Raw genomic sequence first — 6,085 nt, forward strand, 5'->3', positions numbered from 1 at the left:
ACAGGGGATATGGACTGGTTCGGGTCCCATTATACTCAATGAGAAAAATAATTAAAAATATTTCAAATATTCATAAAAAATCATAGGGGTGTCTGATTGCTTCAGGGTTTGCATGGTTGTTGGCACCCATGAGTGCTCCACAATAAGAAATAATGGCCTGGTTCGGGTCCCATTATATCCTATGAGAGAAAAATAAAAATATTTTTCAAAAATTCATAAAAAATCGTACGAGTGTCCGATTGCTTTGGGGTTTGGGTGACAGGTACCCCTGGGTGCCAGCTACCATCTGACCAATTTTCAGCTTTCCGAACCGATCCGAACCGGTCCGAACCGGTTCGAAACGAACCACCCCCAGTTCGGTTCGGATTCGAACCGAACCAGGGGTGGTTCGGTTCGATCCGAACCTCCGAACCGGAACCGGTTCGGACCCGAACCGGTTCGGATCCGAACCGGTTCGCACATCCCTATTCTCAAGAGTCTTTGATGAGAAACTTTTTTGAAAGCTTTTTGGAAGTCCAGGTATACCATGTCAACTGGATCACCTTTATCCACACACCTGGGCACTTTCCAGATTAGACCCTAAAATGGGGTCAGGACGTATCTCTGAAGTGTCCTTCCACACTTCCTCTGTTGTGACACCGCAGTCCCGATGCTCACCACAGGGTGTTGTTCATATGTTGGATGCCTTGTTTCGAATTTAGTGCTATGATGTTGTTTATTCGGTGTAAAGAAGGTGTCATTTTTCCGGGTTGTTAGTTCTTGCAAGACTGCTCCCCCTGCAGGTTTTACAGCGATTTGCCTGAACGAGGCATTTAGCCGCTTTTAAGAACTCCAAAAGGTTGGTGAGGCCAGATTTACCTTTGCAGAAGCCATGCTGCTTCTCCCCCAGCAGGGCCTGTTCTTCTATGTTTTCCCCACACTATCCAGTTTACCCTCCTCTTTCCCCATCTGTCTAAATCTATGTATGTACCATATTAGAAATTTTGTTATGTACATGAGAAACTCTATGCTAATTCCCTCCGTACTGTGGTACAGTTAGATATCACACATATACATTTGTGTGATTTGCAAAACCAATTTTCAAAACCTTTTTGTTGCCATCCCCTGATGTAGCCTTCTATTTTTGCTAAACTACACTGATTGTATCTACACTGATGTAGTTTTCTATTTTTCAGATTCTTCAATAGGGATGAGGATTGTAGGGAACTGTGAGCATCCAGGCTGAGCAGAGGTTCAGCTGGTGGAGATTGCCAGTAGATGTGAGCTAGATTACTGGAGGTGATAATGCCAAGTGAGATACCCCTTCCTTTTCTTGTTTTGGCTGCACAGGTTGCCTATGGTCCTGCAATTGCTGTAAATACCACTTCAGATCTATGGGGGTCTAAGTGGTACAGAATATGTTTTACATGTAATAGGTTCTGGTTTCAGTTTCTGGCACCTCCAGCTAATAAGGGATCTCAGGTAGGTGCATTGAGAAAGGAAGACCTTGTGTTTGGAGATGTAAAGAAATGTAGGGATGTCGCATGAATATGGTTTCTTTTTATAGAATTGAAATACGTTTGTTTGGAGTCTTTGGCTGGCTTCTGAATTCCTTGTGTAGCTCAGGCTCAGCAATGGCTTTCAGGTCTCAACAGCTGATCATCAAACAGCTTTAGAATCAGTGCTGCTGCATAGTTCAGACAGTCATGTCATTTGATGTTCGAAGGAACGTTGGACTAGCCCCAGAAAAGTGGGAGCTGGCATGTAGAAAAGGCAGGGCTTCCCTTCTCTCAATTGGTCACGCTTGAGGTTCAGGGTGACAAAAGTGAAAAACTGGCAGAATGGCAGGGGGAGCATTCGGCGGTGATGTAAGCGGAGTAGCCGCACCTCCCCTGCCCTGCTCACCCGCTCACATCCCTGGTCACCCTGAATAAAGAATCCACTTGGTCCAGGTGGAGTTTAAAAAAGGAAAGTGAAGCTCTGTGCAGTCCACAAAGTGAATTCACCCTCCCCAGGCTCCCCCTTTCTTCCACTCACCCTAGTTTTGCAGTGTTTATTTCATTTGTGCTTGTTACCATGGAATAATGCTGATCACAAAACGGTCTTCTGGAAGTTTCCAGAAGACAGTTCGTAATCAGCATTTTCTGATTACAAAACTCAGATAATGCTGTCCCAGAATCTGTCCCCAAAAACTTTGCAGAGCCCCATACAGGCACGGTGGCCTCAGGCAGCAGATATTGGGCACCAGCAAGGTGCCCAATTCCCCCACCCCCACATTTTAAAAAGAGGGGGGAGGAGGAGGAGGGTGCATGCAAGGGGGGGGGTAGCATGTGGCATCCTGCCACAAGCGCACAGAAGCCTTGAGCTGCCCCTAGTCCCATGCCAAATAATCTAGAGGTGTTTTTCCATCGAGGAGAAGATGCGAAGGTAATCCTGACATCATGTGATGATTACTTGTGTGTTTGCTGCATGGTTCTCATGCAAAGATGCCTGTTGCAGCATCTGGCAAGTAGAAGAAGCTAAACCAGGTGCCTACCACAACTGAGGTGGGTATCTATGTATGAGTTTGGGCTAAACGACATAGAATGTTTACTGCATTATTAAGAAAGAGAGTGAGAGCCAGCCCGTCCTTTCTTTCTTTAACAAATGCAGCTTTTGTTAGAGGTTGTTGATTTTTACCCACAATAGGTAAAACAGCAGAGCACTAAGGAATGAGCACACACTCCAGTTACAGAGTAGGTAGCAGAGGATGGTTTGGATATTGCAGCTATTTAGAGAACACACATGGAGATCCTTGTATGACTAAACACTAAACATTTATTGGTTAAATACACTTAGATAGGAAAGACCCATCTCTAATCTAAAGGACTACATAATGGATAGGTAAGGAGAGAGAGAGAGAGAGAGATGTTTCCATCTGCTCTCTAGGAGGAAAGGAAGGATTGTGACTCAGCACAGGAAGTGCTGCAGAGTCAGTTCAGGGGTCATAGAATAGGGACAGATAGGGAGACCCTGACTCATTGTCTCTACTCCCAGTGTCCCTAGTGGTCATTAGGACAGTTGGTGCAAAAGGTCGATGCACTGGAAGTTCATCTCCAACAGCTTTTGTGCAGTGGGAGGCAGAATTCTGGTTGAGGTGCACAGAAAAGGGGAGGGAATAGCCTTTCCCCCCACATGCTGCTTCCCCACAGAAACCTTCCCCTGAAACTGCAAGCATGCAAATTAGTCCCCTGCTAACTGAGCAAAGCAGCACTTTTTAAAAGTGGTGATTCTCTTTACTGAGCAGGGGGTGAGCAACTGGCCCTATCCACCCCCATCACAGCAGCATCCCTCCAGTGGCTGTTGGTGATGTCTATTTTATGTTTCTTTTTTAGATTGTGAGCCCTTTGGGGACAGGGAGCCATCGTATTTATTTATTTATTTATTTATTTATTTATATCTATGTACACCACTTTGGAACTTTTGTTGGAAAGTGGTATATCCATATTCGTTGTATTCGTAAACAGCAATTTTCTGTGAAAGGATGATGTAGGGGGAGTGGGCTAGCCCTCCCATCCCCACATGCCAGGATCCCAATCAGAAATGCCCCCACCCCGGCTGCATTTGTTGAAAGGAGGGCGGAGGGGCCAGCATAGCCTCTTATTTCAACGATCTTCACTATTTTTCAAGTGGGGGGCCACTTTGGGGGGGGGACATTCAATGTGAGAGCCATTTCCCACTCTGCTGACCTCCACATAGTACTATGCTTTTCTCAATGTGGGGAGGGCCCTTTAAGAGAATCCTCTGTGGGAAAGGCGTCAGGAAGGGCTCCATGCCTGCCTTCCAAGATGGCTCAGGAGCACTCCGTTTCCCTTAAAGGAGCTCCCTAGTGCTGGGCAAAGTGCAGCACCTCCTGGTGGGAATGGTTGCCTCCACATGGTGCTGGGGGGACTGTGCAGAGTCTTCAGCTTTGGTTGAAACTTCACACGGGTCAAATAAACCATTAGTTCGGGAGCCATCCATAGAGTTGATGGGGGCCACCACTGCCCCCTAGGCCTTATAATGGACACTGTCTTATTCAATAACACAAGAAATGTCATGTGTCATGACGTTTGATTCCTGTAAGTCTGGGGAGCCATGGGAGCCTGTTTCCTGACATTGCTATCAGATTTTTTTGTGATGATAAAAATGGAAGAGGAGGACCCTAGGCCAAAAGCACCATATCGTGGTTTGAGTGTCTGATTCCCTTCAATGGTAGCACATCTGGAGGGGAGATGTTTGTATCTGCTGTAGCAAAATGGTTTGGGGTACCCTCAAGTCTGGGGGTAGGGGCAGTCTGCACAATCCTCATAAAAGTGTAGATACTGAAACGTATGCAACTGGTACTCAGAGGCATCCTGCCTTTGAGGCTGGAGGTGACCTGTAGCCCTCTGACTAGTAGCCGTTGATAGACCTCTCTTCCATGAAGTTATCCAAGCCCCTCTTAAAGCCATCCAGGTTGTTGGCTGTCACCAATACTGATATCTGCATTACATAATAAGACAAGAGAGCTCAGGAGGCATTTAGAAAAGGATGTGTTTTTCTTCACTGCCATGGATGTGTTATTCAAGGACATGTTTTCACCAACTGTTTTTCTCCAGATCTGGCTCAAAATATCCTGTGAAGAACTGATGTTGCCTGCACTTTCTCTCGAGTGGCACCCCTGATTAAGCCTCTGGGCTTCTTGGGAGAAAACAAGTACCTTAATCAAGGAAGTACTAGCTTTCCATCAGAGTTCCTTGTAAGGGCAACCAATATATCACTTGAAATGTTTTCCCATGAATCAGTCAATTTGTGAAGTGGGACAGCAGCTTGTTCTTTCCAATCTGCAAAGAGTGATGCAGGAACATCCAAATGAAATAAAAGGAGTTGCAACCGTACAGTTCTGGCACTGACAAGAGATCAGTAATGTCACAGCTGTGCTTTAAGGCACTTTGATTTAGTGTCAGGAAGATGAATGCAAACAGCAACTCCCAGATTCATTCCGAATATAGTGAGGTTTGGGGCAGGAAAGAAAGTGAGTGGAGCTTATATCAGGGAAGACGAGAGGAGCAGGCCTTCCTCACACACAATAAAGGGAGAGGTAGACTTCAAGGGATTCTTGAAACTAGCAACGCATTTCAATCCATGGTCTTCCTTGGGGGGTGAGGGGCAAAGGATCTTCATGTGTTGGTATGAGCACTTTTCATTGGTGTAAAACAGGGCTGCTCAACTTCAGCCCTCCCGTTGGTCTACAATTCCCAAAATCCCTGGCTATTGGCCACTGTGGCTGGGGATTATGGGAGTTGTAGTGCAAAAACACCGGGGGGGGGCCTATGTTGAGCAGGTCTGGTATATAATAAGGCACATATAGACCCCTTGCCCCTGAGGATGTTGGGCTATCTTTACATAACAAATTGCTACTTTCAAGAACCAAGTTGAGACATAGTTATGCAGATGTGTTCTTGCAGTGCACGAAGTTCACATACACAGGGACTTCAGCCCAAGCTGCTAGAGGACTGCCATGAGCCACGTATGCTGCATTGCAGCTTTCTGCTGTCCATGCTAGAGGCCTGGTTCACATAATCATTTGTATCTAGGTTTAATGTGGATTATCAAAATTAATGTGATTGTGTGAACCCATGTCATGGTGGGAATCTCAGATTTATCATGGGGCATAAACCACCTTGACAGGGCTTCACACAATCACACTAATGTTGGTAACCCACATTAAACCTAGATTCAAATGATTGTGTGAACCAGGCCAGAGTGTATCACTGGGAAAGCCACATGCCTTTCCCAGAGTGTCCACTTGCAATTTACAATGAAGAAACAGGAGCACACGGAGTTCAGGTATGGAATCTACAAGTCTTTCTAAACATTGGGGGAAACAAAAATTCAAAGTATTTTTGAAGTATTCTCACACATTTTGAACAGTTTTAAAAATTGTTTTGTATTGATTGTTTTTTAAAATGACCAATTCACAGGTTTTGTTTTTGATATTGTGCCCTGCCCAGAGCCGTTTGGATGGGGCGATATATAAATGTAATAAATAAATAATAAGTAATGAAACTGTGCTTTAGGTACTGATCATAATCAAACTGATACA

Source organism: Hemicordylus capensis, chromosome 3, assembly GCF_027244095.1.
Source record: "Hemicordylus capensis ecotype Gifberg chromosome 3, rHemCap1.1.pri, whole genome shotgun sequence".
In the NCBI taxonomy this organism is placed as follows: domain Eukaryota; kingdom Metazoa; phylum Chordata; class Lepidosauria; order Squamata; family Cordylidae; genus Hemicordylus; species Hemicordylus capensis.